The following is a 16,599-nucleotide window of genomic DNA, read 5'->3' on the forward strand; positions in this document are numbered from 1 at the left end:
TGTGCCATCAGTAATCTCATGCTCCCAATTTCATCCTATTCGAAAACAAGCGATTACGGCACCGATTGATTCCGTTCTTTTTTGTTTTCATGCGTGCTCACTTCTAACAAAAAATACAAAAATAAGAATCAAAACAAACAGTGCTTCAATCCTTTGTTTTTCGTAGGATGAAAATGGGAGCCACATGCTTAATAAGGGAACCAATACCCTAGTTCAGTCCATTTTGAATGAATGATTTTTATTCTATTCTGGGCTTATCAAAACTTTATTACGTCAATTTTTTTTTCATAATTAATAGATCACCATGCGACAGAAAATTCTGATGATTAAAATCATTAAAGGTAATCCACATATTTGCGATTAATAAAAAAAATAGTGATGGGAAATATATACGTTGAATCAACTCTTTGAAATTTCATGTTACCGATATATTTTGAAGATTCCTCAGAAGTTGAAAGGCGTGATAATCATCGATCAAGTTAAAGTCATTTTTAAACGCACAGATTTGCTGTCTGGAAATTAAAACATCTCAAAATAAACGAACATCCAAGAAAACTGTTTACCTAATGTCGAAGAGAAAATCATCATTCCTACCCAAACAAAACCACGATACAAGTTCATCGATATGCATGTATTGGTAAAACTAGCTTTGTACCTGCTACACCGCGCTCAAACTGGGTGTAGCATTTTCTTGCACCGGTGCCAATCGGGTGTCAAAACAGAACAGTACCTGCGAATAAACGAACGGTTTCGGTGCAAGTTTGCTACACCCGGTGGCAAAGCGGTGCAGGCGGTGCAAATAAAGAATTCGACATAAAATACAATGCAAACGTGTATACGCGCAGTCAGCCGCACGAACGACACCACGGGTCATTAGTGTTTACGAGAGATGGATGATGAATTGTGACGGCCGGCGATCTGATTTTGTGCGTTCGAATGCAATCGTAGGTAAGCTGGGGAGAGCAGAGTGTAATGCACTGATAAGCGCAAATGAGGGGAAAGATTCTTCTAGTTTTTCAAGTTTTACTGTAGGGGAGACTGGGTAGACTTGATGCCTTGTTCTTAATTTGTCTGTAACTCAAATAAAAACATAAAATTAGATCCGATTTTTGCACAGAATGGCAGGTTAACATCTATTCCAAGTTTATATACAACAGAAGGTTTTAAAACAGGATTTTTTGGAGGCATGTCAAATGATGTATTTTATGTCGAATTCGTTTATTTGCACCGCCTGCACCGCTTTGCCACCGGGTGTAGCAAACTTGCACCGAAACCGTTCGTTTATTCGCAGGTACAGTAGACGTTCGCTCGGTGCAAGCGCTTTAACTGATATGCTTTTTAACTGAAAGTCCGCTAAGTGCAACAATTTTGCAGTTATCGCACCGCTATCCGTCAAAATGAAACGTCAACAGTGATGCGATGTTTTTCGTGTGCACTTTTGTTGCAGTGCGATGTTTTTCGAATGCACTTTGATTGCATTTTGCAGCAACTGACAGTTATTTGACGTCTGTCAGTTGTTGCAGTTATCGGATTCCGTTCGCTAAGTGAAACGTAAACATGTTGCAGTTATCGAACGTCTACTGTACTGTTCTGTTTTGACACCCGATTGGCACCGGTGCAAGAAAATGCTACACCCAGTTTGAGCGCGGTGTAGCAGGTACAAAGCTAGTTTTACCAATACATGCATATCGATGAACTTGTATCGTGGTTTTGTTTGGGTAGGAATGATGATTTTCTCTTCGGCATTAGGTAAACAGTTTTCTTGGATATTCGTTTATTTTGAGATGTTTTAATTGCCAAACAGAAAATATGTGCGTTTAAAAATTATTTAAACTTGATCGATGATTATCACGTCTTTCAACTTCTGAGGAATCTTTAAAATTTATCGATAACATGAAATTTCAAAGAGTTGATTGAACGTATGTATATTTTTCTTATTACTATTTTTTTTTTTTTTTTTTTTTGATTATCGCAAGTATGTTGACTACTTTTAATGATTTAAATCATTAGAATTTTCTGTCGCATGGTAATCTGTTAATTATGAAAAAAAAATAACGTAATAAAGTTTTGATAAGCCCAGAATAGAATAAAAATCTATTAATTCAAATTGGACTGAAATATTACTGAAGTAACATTTTGTAGGTACAACAAATTTCAAAACCGTAAATTCTATTTTTTTTCTTCTACAACAAATATTGAATTTTTGAATTACATTGAAAGTCAAACAAATGTCACTAAAGGATGGTTGAAGCGTGTTTAATATGAGTTGCGTTTCAATAACGTTATGTTTTGAAAATCATTTATTTATTTTCCTTTTTACGTTGTAGCTAAACGTTTTCTATTGAACTACCTTCAACATTTTTGTGTTAGATTTGTGCACGTAGATGGTTTACAATTGTATGTTACCATCCTTTTTCATTGGGCAACGGAAATTGTTAAATTCTAAAAAGTTGCTTCAAATTGAAAAATTATGATATTACGAGAATTTGAAGAAGATAAATAATATGGGAGTGTTAAAACATTGGATAACAATTTTCAAGTAACATTTATTATTACAAGTTTATCATGTACAAGTGGATTACTGAAAATTTTTAAAATTGTTAAATTGGATGTAGAAAGTAAAAAATAAAAATAATTTTGTTCATCACGGAAAACATGAAAACATTGATTATGTTTATTTTTGATATCCTTTATTGTTTTCATTGACGCTCTCTCGCGCTCACTAATACCATCATAAGCTGTCAACAAATTGCACCGAAACCGTTCGTTTTTCCGGTGTCAATTGCTACACCGGTGCAGTGCACCGTTGGGAATAAACGAATTCGACATTACAAAAATGCGTGACAGTTAAGGACAAACGTCTTGAAATCCCGGTTCAACAATGCATCAAAACTTCAGACGCACAAATCTCAAGAAGCAAGTTTCAAACAACAATGCATTTTATTATTCTGTTCTTGCTCACTTGTAATAAGCTTAAAATAAGAAGCTCAGGTGCGCTGGTTTTGTTTACGAAGAGATTTGTGCACTCAAAATCGTGAGTAAGTGCCAAAGTCGGCCACTGTGGCGGCCATATTGGGATTCTAACAAGTCTGTCCTTAATCCCCATTTAAGCGCATGATACACTAAAAGCGAAAATAACTTCAGAGGCTTCCTATTCATTTTCCTTTTAAGCTTTCTTGTATTTTTGATGAATATAGGGGAGACTGAGGAGACTTGATCGCTGGGGAGACTTGTTCCCCCCATATTTTCTCGGAATAAAAAACAGTTTTCTTCTAGCATATTTTTTGCAAAACAACATCTGGACAGACGACAATGTTTTGGCTACAATTGATTTTAATTGTGTATTGCATTATTTTTTAATGGATGATGGTTTGTTTTCAGTCCTTCAGAAATCTTTTAGGCGATTCCGAAAAATCTCAATATCTTTGTGAAAATTTAACCAAATAGTGTCAAAATTTCACAGCACATAGTATAAATAAAATACTATCAAACGTATTTATTCAAATAAGGTTGTTATATAAATATTTCAAAAAATGTAGCTTAGTTTATACAACAGTGACATGGGGAGACTTGATCCCTCGAGGATTACACACACACATTATACATGTGAAAAAAATTCTATTTGGAAGCCTCTATTCACTCGGAATTCTAGTATATTCAATGATAAAACGTGTCAGATAATTATTATTTTATTACACACCATTAGAAGGGGGATCAAGTCTCCCCATTTACAAAATACGGCATATCCTTAACAATTTAAAGAAAACTTATAATTTCAAATGCACCATATTCATCAAAAATGTAAGAAAACTTGAAAAGAAAATGAACAGGAAGCTTCTGGAGTTATTTTCCCTTTAAATTAAACATGTGCTCAAAAGGGGATCAATTGTAACCCATTTTTGAAAAATACATCATAAGACATGCCTCCATAAAAACACAGTTTTGAAAACTTCAACAATAACTGTTATGTATACACTTGCAATAGATGTTTACCTGCTATTCTGTAGGAGAAATGGATCTAGTTTTGTGTTTTGCTTAATGTTACAGGCAAATTAAGAAAAAGGGATCAAGTCTCCCCAGTCTCCCCTACTGTATTTCAAATTGTAAGATTTTCTTTATTTTTTAGGAATATGCTATATTTTGAGAATGGGGTGATGTGATCCCCCTTTTCAAGGTTTGTACTACGATAATAAATATATGACACATTTTATCACTGAATATACTTGAATTCTAAGTAAATAGACGCTTCCGTATAGATTTTTGTTACACATTAATGTGCGCAATCCTCGAGGGATCAAGTCTGCCCATGTCACTGTTTTGCATACTAAGCTGCAATAATTAATAGTTATTTATACAACGAGTTGCAAAATGAAGATTTTCACAGCACGAGTCACACATTTATCCAAAGGAGCATCCATTAAGTACGTTACGCTAAAATTGGGAATTTTTGACCCCCCTCCACCCTTCGTACGGGGTTTTTTTTTATACAGGGGATAAACAAAATGATCGGGACAGGCAAAATTTTCACTTTTCACAAAATGTTCAACTACCTGTAACTTTTCGAAATGCGCATTAAATATTTTCAAATTTTTACTGTAAGTTCATCAACTAGTTGTGTGTCAGTGGTCCAAATTTGGGAAATAGATTCTTGATTCTTGAAAAAGGTAAAATTATTCGATAGTCAATTTGAGCTGTTATATCTCAGGATTCAATGAATCGAATGCAATGAAATTTTGACCTTTTATGACTTATATAATGATCTATGAAAAACCGTTGGCTGAACTTAAAATTCTTAACACGGAAGAAAATTATAACGATTAGATTATTTTTCTAATTAAACACCAAATTATCTAAAACTTCAACATTGTTCCAAAATTCAAGATGCAAATTATAGTTCATTTAATTTCCCTCTAATTGACTTATATATAAATGTGTTTTGAAGGAAAGTAACAACATAGCCGCCAACAAATTAAAAAAGTAATGGAATGTATATTAAAAATAAACCAATTTGCTAGAAAATCGTGAGAAAAATAAAGTCGCTATAACTTTTGCTCTTGATAAAAAAAATTCAAGTTAAGTCAAATGTTTTTCAGAGTTCATTATATAAGTCATGATTGGTCAAAATTTCATGGCAATCGGTTTATTAAATCCGGAGATATAATAGCTCAAAGTTGACTATCGAATAATTTTTCCTTTTTCAAGAATCTTTATAACTTCGTGGAAAATGGCCCGACCTATTCCAAATTTGGACCACTGATACACAACTAGCTGATGAACTTACAGTAAAAATTTGAGAATAGTCTATTTTACGAAACGACAACAGTGTTGATATTGATATTAACACTCACGGGCTTGGGCGCAACCTCCTGTCAAATTTTCATTCATGAAATAAGCGATCAGCTGATCCGAAACGTCTCGTAAAATGGCTCATATTCGATACACTTTTCGAAAAGTTACAGCTAGTTGAACATTTTTTGAAAAGTGAAAATTTTACCTGTCCCGATCATTTTGTCTATCCCCTGTACCTAATAAGGTATGCACACAGCAAAATCTAGCCACCGCATTTTGGATGAAAATTTTACAATTTTCAACGAATCGTGGCAACCTTTAGCGCAAATGAAAGCTTATTGTGTAAGTAATCGAAAAATATTCACTTCGGGAGATATTTCGACATTTTGTTTAAAATAGAGTCAAGGGAATAAGAAGTCCTAGAAAAGTTTTTGCACAAATGTGCTGAAAATCTGAAAATGTACATTAATGCGATCGTTCCCGCATACTTTAGTTAGCTTTCAAGTTTTTGGTTCTATACATCATTACAACGTGGAAAGGTTGCAGATCAACTTAAGACCAAAAAATAATCGAAGTTTGGCAAGAAATACATAGTTTGGTTAAAAATATGAAATTGTGGATTGAAAAACCAAGTTTTCAAAAATACATGTACAACAAATCATCTTTTTCACTACGGGGAATGTCAGGAAAAATGGCTGGCACCCCTTATTCAAAAGCTTAGATATTGTGTATTGATTTGGATTGAATTTTGTGTCCTGCTTATGGCGAAGAATCCTTCCGTTTGTATGCAGAAAACTATGTAAAAATTGTGCCGCATTTTATCAAAAACCGTAAAATTTCATACACCTCAAAACTCACACCAATTGAAAGATATTGAGTAACCGTGAATTGGAACCTTCAAAAAATGTCAAGAAAGGCTGCTTCCATCAAAAAATAAGATTGATTTGACACAAAGGTGGTAAAAATTTCTTGGCAAGCGATTGAAGGTGCTGTGCAAAACTTTACGGAACGACTCAAGCGCAAAGCTCGGGATGACGGATATAATAAGTCAAATCAACAATGTCTTTATGTTGACTTAAAGTTAATTGATGCTTTTTTAAGATGAATTGCTTTTTGTTCGAGAATAAGTTAGAATGCATTATTACTGCTTGATTTTCCTTGGCTAGATTTTGCTGTGCGCATACCTTACATTGCTTGTCACACTTTCACAAACCACTCCCCCCCGCCTCTTGGACCGTGACATACTTAATGGTAGGGCTTCCAATCCCGGGATGGATTTCCCGGGAAATGAAATTTCCCGGGACTCCCGAATCCCGGGAATCAAATTTTTGTATCCCAGGTTTCCCGAATGTCCCGGGATTTTTTGTTTCCATTGTCTATTTTTGTCAAGTGTTTTATGACCAATTTAAAATAGCGAGTCAATGATTGATTTTTCCAGATTCTTGATTGAAGTTCGTCAAATCACATGACCTTTATGCAGATGTTTTTTTTTATTTGTATTGACGAGATTTTTAGCCCTAGGCTAGTTCATCTCGGGACCCACGCTTTACTTCCCTTCCGAAGGAAGAACTCACATTTTGCGAGTTTGTCGGGAGTGGGATTCGATCCCAGGTCCTCGGCGTGATTGTCAAGTGTTCTAACCATCACACCAGGTCCGCTCCAATATGCAAATGTTATTTATGTTGATGTTATTATATAATTCGAGCTTAACGGAAAGCTTGTTTTTCCTCCCCTGCGTCCAATAGGCTGAGCTTTTGTGGCATAACGGAAAGCTTACGTAGATAAGATCCTCTTAATAATATAAAGGAATTAAAGCTGATTTCAACCGACAACGATTTTTTTAAATAGTGCTTCAAAGTATGGAGTTCATCCTTTAGTTCCACTACCAATCATGTAAGACGCAATATAGTCAGAGTTCTTATGTACAGCTGACTACAGGCCTTAATGACTGCTCAACTGTTTAGGAACAAATCAAGTTGTACATTGGTACTTGATCATGGTGCAACAACCTCATACAGCTCTTGCTAATTAGACGATCAGATAATAGCTCGTATTGAGCCATTTTTGGGCTTCAATGAGTTTTTACCCTCTTAGCTCTTAACTTTGACTTCGGAATCCCTCACCGAAGTTTTTTTTTTCCATTTTTTCTTTGGCAGTTATCGTAGGTCATAATTATTTTTTTTGTATCGGGTGTTATGTACTCTTGACTTGTGTTATTGTATCTGTTCACTAAGTGTGTTTGTAAAATTTTGGAATAAATCTTAAGATTAAATTGAGCATCATTATTGGGGTTGTTCTATGCCTGTTGATGTACCCAAAATAATCAATAATAAACTATTAACTATTTTTAGCAAAACACGTTTATGTATTTCAAATCAAGATATCATTTTTTAATGTTAGTTGAAATCGTACACTAATGGTAAAATATGAACCTTGTTATCGTGAAATTTGCTGGATTTTACACAGTCTTTAATAGTAAATGGAGAAATATTATATCTGATTAACGATTTTCTTTAAAATAAATACATTTTTCGCTTAAAAATAAAATTTTCCCATTTCCCGGGATCCCGGGAAATCCCGGGAAATGGTCATATATAGATGCGCCGTACACGGCGCAGCTGATAGAAAATTAGAAAAATAAAAAACGTGGTACCTTACGCTCGGGGGTTTTTTAATAGCACCGTTTTCAAAAGTTTTAGTTATTCTCCGTGAAATACCTACCAGTACGAAGTGATAATTGTCGAAAGCTTGAAAGTAAATCGCCCTGGAGAGGCTAGGTGAAGTGTAAATATTGCTTTTTTTGCACCGTTTTCGACCCCCTGCAGAATTTTTTTGTCACACCACAATATGTTCCCACCAGTTTAAGTATACATTGGTTCGTTTCGCTGCTAGAAATTTTAAGCGTCGGTTACACTTTTTGGGTGGTGCATGGAATAATCGGTTTGTTTACTTGCTACATTCCTTGGTGTTTGACGTGTGAACAAATATTTTAGACGATTGAACATTTGCACGGTAATCTATAAAGCAATGCAAGATGCAATAGAAAAATTTTAGTGAAATGTATCGGTGGTTTCCGGGCTGCAAAACGTAAACAGCCACTGATGGTTTCGGGGAGGGTGAACAAAATAAGCACGGATTGGGAGATTTTGACCTTTTTCGGCCAAAAAAATTCACTGAAGTGTGAAATTGATAGTGTCTGGAGTTTCTGATATTATTGCAGAGGGGCTTAATTGAAGGTAAGTGGAGTTATTTGAGCAAATTTGGTGAAAAAGTTGCAAATGTGATGGTATGTGTGGGGTAGCCATTCGTACTGCCATGACAGGGACTCCTTCCCATATGTCCTTAACCGCCGCAGATAATTTTGAAGTTTTTTTCACCGTTGTTTCAGATTTCGACGCTTTTTTCTTCGTTTTTCTGTAATTAATTATAGAAAAATATCCATGTACACTATATTTTTTTAGGTACGTTTTCTATGAAGCTCTAATTTGATTGATTTTGTTTTTTTCAATGATTTGAAGGGTTTATTATGTATTTTCTTTTCTTTGCCATGAGAACCGACGCTCCTTTTGTTTTTGGCCATTTCATTTATTCCATAATACCTGGAGTCCTGCCGCTCCTTTTTTTTGGTAATTTTTTTTCTCTTGTTTTTCTGCCATGAGTCCTTCCGCTCTTTATCTTTTTGGCAAATGCAACTTTTTTTTTCTTTTACTATTCCACTTTTCATTCACCACCATTTTGCGAACTCAATGTACTCCATCTTTTGTTCTTTCCCATTTCTTTTTTTTTTCGTCGTAAAATTATTTGTTCACACACCCTTCAAATCATGTTTTAAGCATTTTACCAGATTCTACTTTCTGTTCGCAATTAGTATCAATCCATTACGATGCTCCTGAAAAAGGTCACATTATACTTACCGACTGGGAGCGCCTTCAACCACGCCATTGTCGGAACCGAGGTCGGAACGGTTGTCCGAACGCTTCTCTGCCTGCTTATCCGCCATCTTCTTTTGTCGCGTAACAATTTCGCACGTCCGATCTCGGTTCCGACAACAACCATCTCAGTTTTCTCCGGAGAGAACTCGATACCCAGCTTGAGAGCCCAAGTAGACAAATTGTCCAAAGTATCCTGTAGTGGTCCTTGCAGATCGACTGCTATTGATCCCGTTACAAAGACAACTGTGTATCTGACAACATGCCATTCGATTCAACCCATTCGTCTAGTCGAAAGAGAATCATCTTCTCCAACAGCTTCCGTAGACAAGACAACATCGCGATTGGACGGTACGAATTATGATCTGACGCGGGTTTCCCGGGTTTTTGAACAGCTATCACCCTCACTTGTCTCCAATCATCCGGAACGATGTTGTTATCCAGGAACTGATTGAACAAGTTCAACAAGCGCCTCTTAGCGACGTCGGGGAGGTTTTTGAGCAAGTTGAACTTGATTCGATCCATTCCTGGAGCGGAATTGTTACATGAAAGAAGAGCAAGTGAGAATTCAACCATTGAAAAAGGACTATCCATGTCGTCCCTATCTTCAGAAACATCACGAATTATTCGCTCAACGGGCACGGAATCTGGACAAACTTTTTTTGCGAACTTGAGGATCCATCGAGCAGAGCTTTCTCGATCCTCGTTAACCGACGACGCGTTACGCATTCTTCTTCCGACGTTCCAATGAGTCTCGCGCGACAAACCCTCGACGAACCGACGCCAGTAACCGCTTTTCTTCGCCTTGATCAAGTTCTTGAACTTGCTTCCAAGGGAAGCATACCGCTGAAAGTGATCCCTAGAAGCACCCCTCCGTACGGGTCGGATCGATCAAGGCGAATGATATCATAATCGGGAAAAGGTAAGGTTACATCAGGTGTCAGCCATGTTTCGGATAGTGCAAAAACATCGCATTGTAAATTGTTAACTAAAAATTTAAAAACGTCTAATTTCGGTGTAATACTACGACAGTTTCAGTGTAGAACCGAAATCGTATCTTCGACCTCGGTGGTTAAATTAGCCATCGAAAGATACGATTGTCGTAAGGAGGGGAAGTTTAGAAGCCAACTGCTTCAAAAGAGGTGTCACACAAGGAAGAAGTCCTTTTACAATGTTCTTCACGGAATCTGAAGCATTGAAGAAGCTGAGGATGATGTCTACGATGCCAGAGAGCGTAAACAATAGCGCACCCTGAGGCTGCTCCTGGTGCTCCGAATGCTGTCTTTCCGGTTGAGAATTCGAAAAACGTGGGATATCTGGGATTTTAGATGTTCCCGGGAGTGATGGAAAGTCTCGTTCGTCCTAGATTTTGAATCCCGGAGGGGAACGTTTTGTGACTTTCTTACCACTCTTAAAATTTGTCATGGTGGGTTGGGGGTCGCTGCCAGGCAGATTCCGAGGCTTTTTGGTGGGTCTCTGCAGCCTCATCCGTTTCCTCGTTTCACCCTTGAAAACAAAGGGAACCCGTCCCCGACCTCAGAGTCAGAGCCCTGATCATCGAGAGATAAAGACGAGTAGATGTTACGGGATTCAACGGTCGGGCAGCTTTTTTCAGCATTTCGGCGTAGCTTCGCCGTGATCGCTGCTGCAACGATCGTTTTTGATGTTTTTTCTGCTGTATGTACCTTGGGCAATCAATCAGATCATGTGGACGGTCGCTGCCATAATAAACACACTTGGGCGGCGTTTTACATGCACCGTCCACATGTCTCTCCCCGCATGTTGCACAGCGAGGTTTATTGCTGCAGTACTGGGCGGTGTGACCCAGCTGCTTGCAATTAATGCAATTCATTACCTTCGGTACATACAGCCTCACAGGAAGCCGAAGTTTGCCAATCGCCAGCAGATCTGGTAATGCAGATCCGGAGAAGTTCACACAAAATTCATCAGATGGTGTGTAAACCTTCTTCTCTCCCTCCTGGGAGACCGAATGCAGTTGCCGGCAATCCAGTATCTGGAAAGGAGGTAAAGAAGGGTTATGGAAACGACCACAGCCTTGCATGATCGTTTCGCAGGTCAAAGATGCGTCGGCGACCTTCCCCGAAATCTCTATCGACGCGCTTGGAAGGTAAACGAAGTACTCAAGAGTAAACAACTCGCAGGCTACAATCTCATTAGCCTGTTTTCGGTCGCCTACTGTCACCCGAAGCTTAGCTGTATCGACCATGTCAATGGAGACAACGGAAGAATACCGCTTAGTCAGATCCTTGCTGATTTGAACGGTGTTCAAACGTTTGCCTTTGGGTCGGAAGAAAACAACATATGGCCCGCCAAAGTCGGGAGGGTAGGTCTTGAGGCGGGGGGACGTCGAAACAGATTTACTGTTGGTGTCCATTACAGAAGCGCCAGGGTGAAGGGAGACAAAGGGATTAGCATTTACATCGCCTTGTTGGCTCGAGCAATCCGATGCCAATAGCGAAGCTTTGTTGATGCGGTACGACGTATCCCCGCCATCATCATCATCGTCCATTGTGGTAGCTAACTACCACCACGGGGCACTCAAAAACTAACACTATCACGGGGACGAGAAATAATCAAAAAACAAGGGACAAAATTAACGCTACAGGAAAAGTGAGAAAAAACTGCTTATGTATCAAATTAAATCTAATCAAAGAGTCAGTGGAGAGGGGGGAATAACGAGGGGTAACTTTATGTACTTATCTTTGTGCACTCTGTTTAGCCACAGGCTCGACGACGACAGGTCCAAGCGATCGGATCGCCCGCACTGGGAGGAAGCGAGCTGCTGCTGAGCGGCCGTCGTTGCTGTGCGGCGGTTGAACGCTCTCTGCTCTTCTCTCGGTGGGCTGCTGCTGTCGACGACGATGAGCTTGGGTACTCACTGGAAGAAGCCGATCACGGCCGCGCGAGCGGCGCGGTGTGCGGGGGGTGCTGCACTTCAGTGCTCGATAATCGGTCAATGCGCCATGTGATATAATGAAAACGTGAACCTAACTCAAATCAAACGAACTTTTGCGGCAAAATTGTGGCCTAGCCAACCGCACGCGTCCCACTAGGAATAATTACTTAATAAATTTGATCACTCGGAAACACTAGCACGAAAATAGCCGCCGAATTTCAAAATATCAGGAGACAAACCGAACGAACGAAAAGCTGCGACTGTCTCGAACGAACGCTCGCCAAAGAGTGTTGTGTTTTTTTGAGATGTAATATTGGAAAATAAAAATGCTTGAAGAAAACTGTTTTTGATTCTCGTTTGATTCAGAGAAAACATGGAGGGAACAAGTCTGGGGTAAGAGGAAAAATAAAAGGTATCGTGTGTCCCATTTACAAAAAGGGCGACAAGTTGGATTGCCGGAACTATCGCGCGATCACACTACTGAGTGCTGCCTGCAAGTACCTGGGTATTCTCTCAAACTTTATGCCGCCGCGCCGTCTACCACCGATTGCAAGAGTTTGTGGGGCAATATTAGACTGCATTCATGGGTGAACGCGCTACAACGGACCAGATGTTCGCCACCCACCAGGTGTTGCAGAAATGCCGCGAATACAATGTGCCCACACATCACTTGTTCATCGATTTCAAATTGGCGTATGATACAATCGATCGAGAACAGCTATGGCAGCCCGAGCAGAGGAGAATAACAACCGCATAATAAAATGCGTTATTTTGACAAAATAACGGAACAGTGTAAACAGTTATTTTGGTGTTATTAACATAACATGTTATGTTATAAACTTACCTGTGATAAGTGGCAAAATAACAAATATCATAACAAAAATATGATCCTGGAAAATCAATTTAATAACATATTTTGTTATTCGAATGAGTGTAATCAGTTTCGTACTTTTTAATTCCGCCCTATTTTTTAAATAGGTCGGAATTGAAATGTACGAAACTGATAAAACTCACGGCATAAATATCACAAGGCAGGCTAGTAACCTATGTAAACATCTATTTTGGATGTAAACATGTGACGTCGTTCTTATCGTTTTTCACGTAGATCAAATTGGTGTGGAGTACTAGATCGCCTATGAAAGACATGAACTACGTCATCAAAAAACTGTCAGATTTCAGGAATATATCACCTTCTGTGCACCGTGATAAAATTCATGCAAAGAGGGTATACTGCTCAACCCTTATGTGGCCGACAGGGTATCCGGGTACCCAGCGCCCATTTAAAAAGCACGGTGTAGAAAAAAGCAAAAAGTTTGTCGGACAAATAACGGTTAAAGGGTTCGAAAAGTTGGTACAACAACTTGATAACAAAGAATTTGGAAATTGTTTCAATAGCAAATTGTGATATTTAAATGTAATGACAAATTTAAACAAATAGTTGTACACTCTCAATAATACAATAAGAACTAAATTTGCTCCATAACACAACATATTATTGAAATGTGGTTTAATGGGTGTATATAAGGGTGGCCCACACTTATATGAAGAAGAAAAATTTCGAAAAATACCAAGTCTTACCTCCTAAATCAGTTGTTTTGGACTCCCAGAAGCTACGTTCAAAATTTGAGCAATATCGGTTGAGGGGCGCTTAAAACGCTTGAAGTTTGTATGGGAAAACTTGGCCAAATGTATGCAGAAATTTTAAGTTTTCGAATTTTGCCGCTAGGTGGCGCTGTAAGCGTTCAATAAATAAAACCTTTTGTATTTTTGTAGGTGACTGTATGCCATAGAACTTTGCCGAAGACTGCGAAGTGATCCGACGGCTGTGAAAAAAGTTATACCCTAGGCAAAGCGAGGCAAATTATTAAGATTTCATTATTGATACCTATTATTCCTTTACGTGTATTGGAAAAACAACAATAATGTTTATCCTCACTTTACCTAGGGTATAACTTTTTACACAGACGTTGGATCACTTTGCGGTCTTCGACAAAGTTGTTTGGCATATAGTCACCTACAATAATCAGGTATCAGTAGGTCGGCTCTAGAGGCACGTTCTCCTCCATTCGGGAAATTTGTGCCTTACTTACCTACAATAATACCAAAGGGTTTGATTATTGAACGCTTACAGCGCCACCTAGCGGCGAAATTCGAAAAATTAAAATTTCTGCATACATTTGGTCAAGTTTTCCCATACAAACTTCAAGCGTTTTGAGCGCCCCCTAGGCTTAATAGATTTTGCTGAAATTTTGAACGTGGCTTCTGGGAGTCCAAAACAACTGATTTAGGAGGTAAGACTTGGCATTTTTCGAAATTTTTGTTTTCATGTATTGCATCTTGCATTGCTTTATAGATTACCGTGCAAATGTTCAATCGTCTAAAATATTTGTTCACACGTCAAACACCAAGGAATGTAGCAAGTAAACAAACCGATTATTCCATGCACCACCCAAAAAGTGTAACCGACGCTTAAAATTTCTAGCAGCGAAACGAACCAATGTATACTTAAACTGGTGGGAACATATTGTGGTGTGACAAAAAAATTCTGCAGGGGGTCGAATACGGTGCAAAAAAAGCAATAAGTGTGGGCCACCTTAGTGTATAACAATTGCTTGATCATAACGAAATATTGCGTTTTTGCACCGTATTCGACCCCCTGCAGAATTTTTTTGTCACACCACAATATGTTCCCACCAGTTTAAGCATACATTGGTTCGTTTCGCTGCTAGAAATTTTAAGCGTCGGTTACACTTTTTGGGTGGTGCATGGAATAATCGGTTTGTTTACTTGCTACATTCCTTGGTGTTTGACGTGTGAACAAATATTTTAGACGATTCAACATTTGCACGGTAATCTATAAAGCAATGCAAGATGCAATAAGATTGATCAACAAAACATGTTATGGCAAAGTAATGCCTTGATAAGTTAATAATTAACAAAACGAGATATAAAGACAGGTTATGTGATTTTGTAGTTATTAATTTGATATTCTCCTCTGCTCGGGAGATTATGCAACGTATACGGATTCCCGGATACTCTGATACGATTGATCAAGGCTACGATTGATCGAATAATGTGCGTAGTTCGAGTAAATATCAGGGACGCTCTCGAGTCCCTTCGAATCTCGCAGAGGGTTACGGCAAGGTGATGGTCTTTCGTGCTGTCCAAAATTGCGTTAGAGGGTGTAATAGGGAGAGCGGGGATAAACACGAGTGAGACGATTTTCATAAAGTCCGTTCAGCTGCTTGGTTTTGCTGATGATATTGACATTATAGCTCGCAAATTTGAGACGATGGCGGGAACGTACAGAAGGAAGCCAGCCGAATCGGATTAGTCATTAATGTGTCGAAGACAAAGTACATGATCGAGGCGGTTGAAGAATTTGTGTACTTGGGCTCACTGGTGACCACCGACAGCGACACCAGCAGAGATATGCAGAGACGCATTGTGACAGGAAATCGAGCTTACTTTGGACTTTACGATCGAATAAAGTTCGCCGTCACACGAAGTTAACTATCTACAAAACGCTGATTAGACCGGTAGTCCTCTATGGGCACGCAGTGGCTTAATTTCCCCAACAGGGGAGGAAAAAAAATGGGCTCGAAACATGGACCCTACGTGCAGAGGACCAGGAGTTTTCGAACGGAAGCTGTTGCGTACCATCTACGGCGGAGTGCAGATGGAAGACGGGACTTGGAGAAGGCAAATGAACCACGAGCTGCATCAGCTGCTGAGAGAACCAATCACGCCTCGAAAACCGGGAGGGTACGGTGGGCGATAGCAACCCGACTAAAATTGTTCTCGAGAGTCATCCAACCGGTACAAGAAGACGTTGTGCGCAGCTAGATGGGTTGATCAAGTGGAGGACGATCTGCGGACCCTACGCAGAGTGCGGAACTGGAGCCACACAGCCATGGACCGACTAGAATAGAGACGGCTACTGTGTACAGCAGAGGCCACTCAGGCTTTAGTCTGACCGGTAAGGTATGGTGGTAAGTAATGAGAAGGTGTGTAAATTAGTTGCTAATTTAGATAACATTAGGGAAACGCTACAATCCAAATGGCTAAATTCAAATTCACACGCTCATATCGTGTTCTCCGTTGCGACTGCCGTCGATAAGCCGGACCGTGTTTACCAAACACACAGTACGCCTGGTGTAGCAATAAATTTGCCGTGGTAATTTCAAATGAATTATCAATTGATTAAACAGCCAGAGGTTAATATCTTTATAACCCATTCCGTCATCGTGTATTATGAGTGCAGCGATTTTCATACCCAACTGGCTGCCTGGCCACTACTGCGGAAACCAATGAAGCACGCGGTATAAACAAGTTGAACGATTCTCAGCTGTTATTGCCAAGTCCGTCGATGTCGATCGTTTATTTATTCAATTGATCTCCCCGCGTCAAAACAGTGGTTGCGGGGGAGAATGGTACTGAAAGCACTGTTTTTGTAGAGGTATT

General features: G+C 39.0%; 1 protein-coding gene across 2 annotated transcripts in view; it reads left to right on the forward strand.

Moving 5' to 3' along the window:
* Window positions 1–297: 297 nt before the first annotated feature.
* Window positions 298–16,599, forward strand: part of LOC109403448 (ras-interacting protein RIP3) — a 90,541-nt gene continuing 74,239 nt past the window's right edge. The window contains exon 1 of one of the 2 annotated variants that reach the window (XM_062860750.1): window positions 298–948. The gene's annotated coding sequence lies outside the window, so the exon portion shown is untranslated. Of the gene's footprint in view, window positions 949–3,720; window positions 4,175–16,599 lie in introns of those variants that run through there. The other variant, XM_062860751.1, reaches the window with a different exon arrangement.

The sequence above is a fragment of the Aedes albopictus genome, chromosome 3 (assembly GCF_035046485.1).
Source record: "Aedes albopictus strain Foshan chromosome 3, AalbF5, whole genome shotgun sequence".
NCBI lineage: Eukaryota > Metazoa > Arthropoda > Insecta > Diptera > Culicidae > Aedes > Aedes albopictus.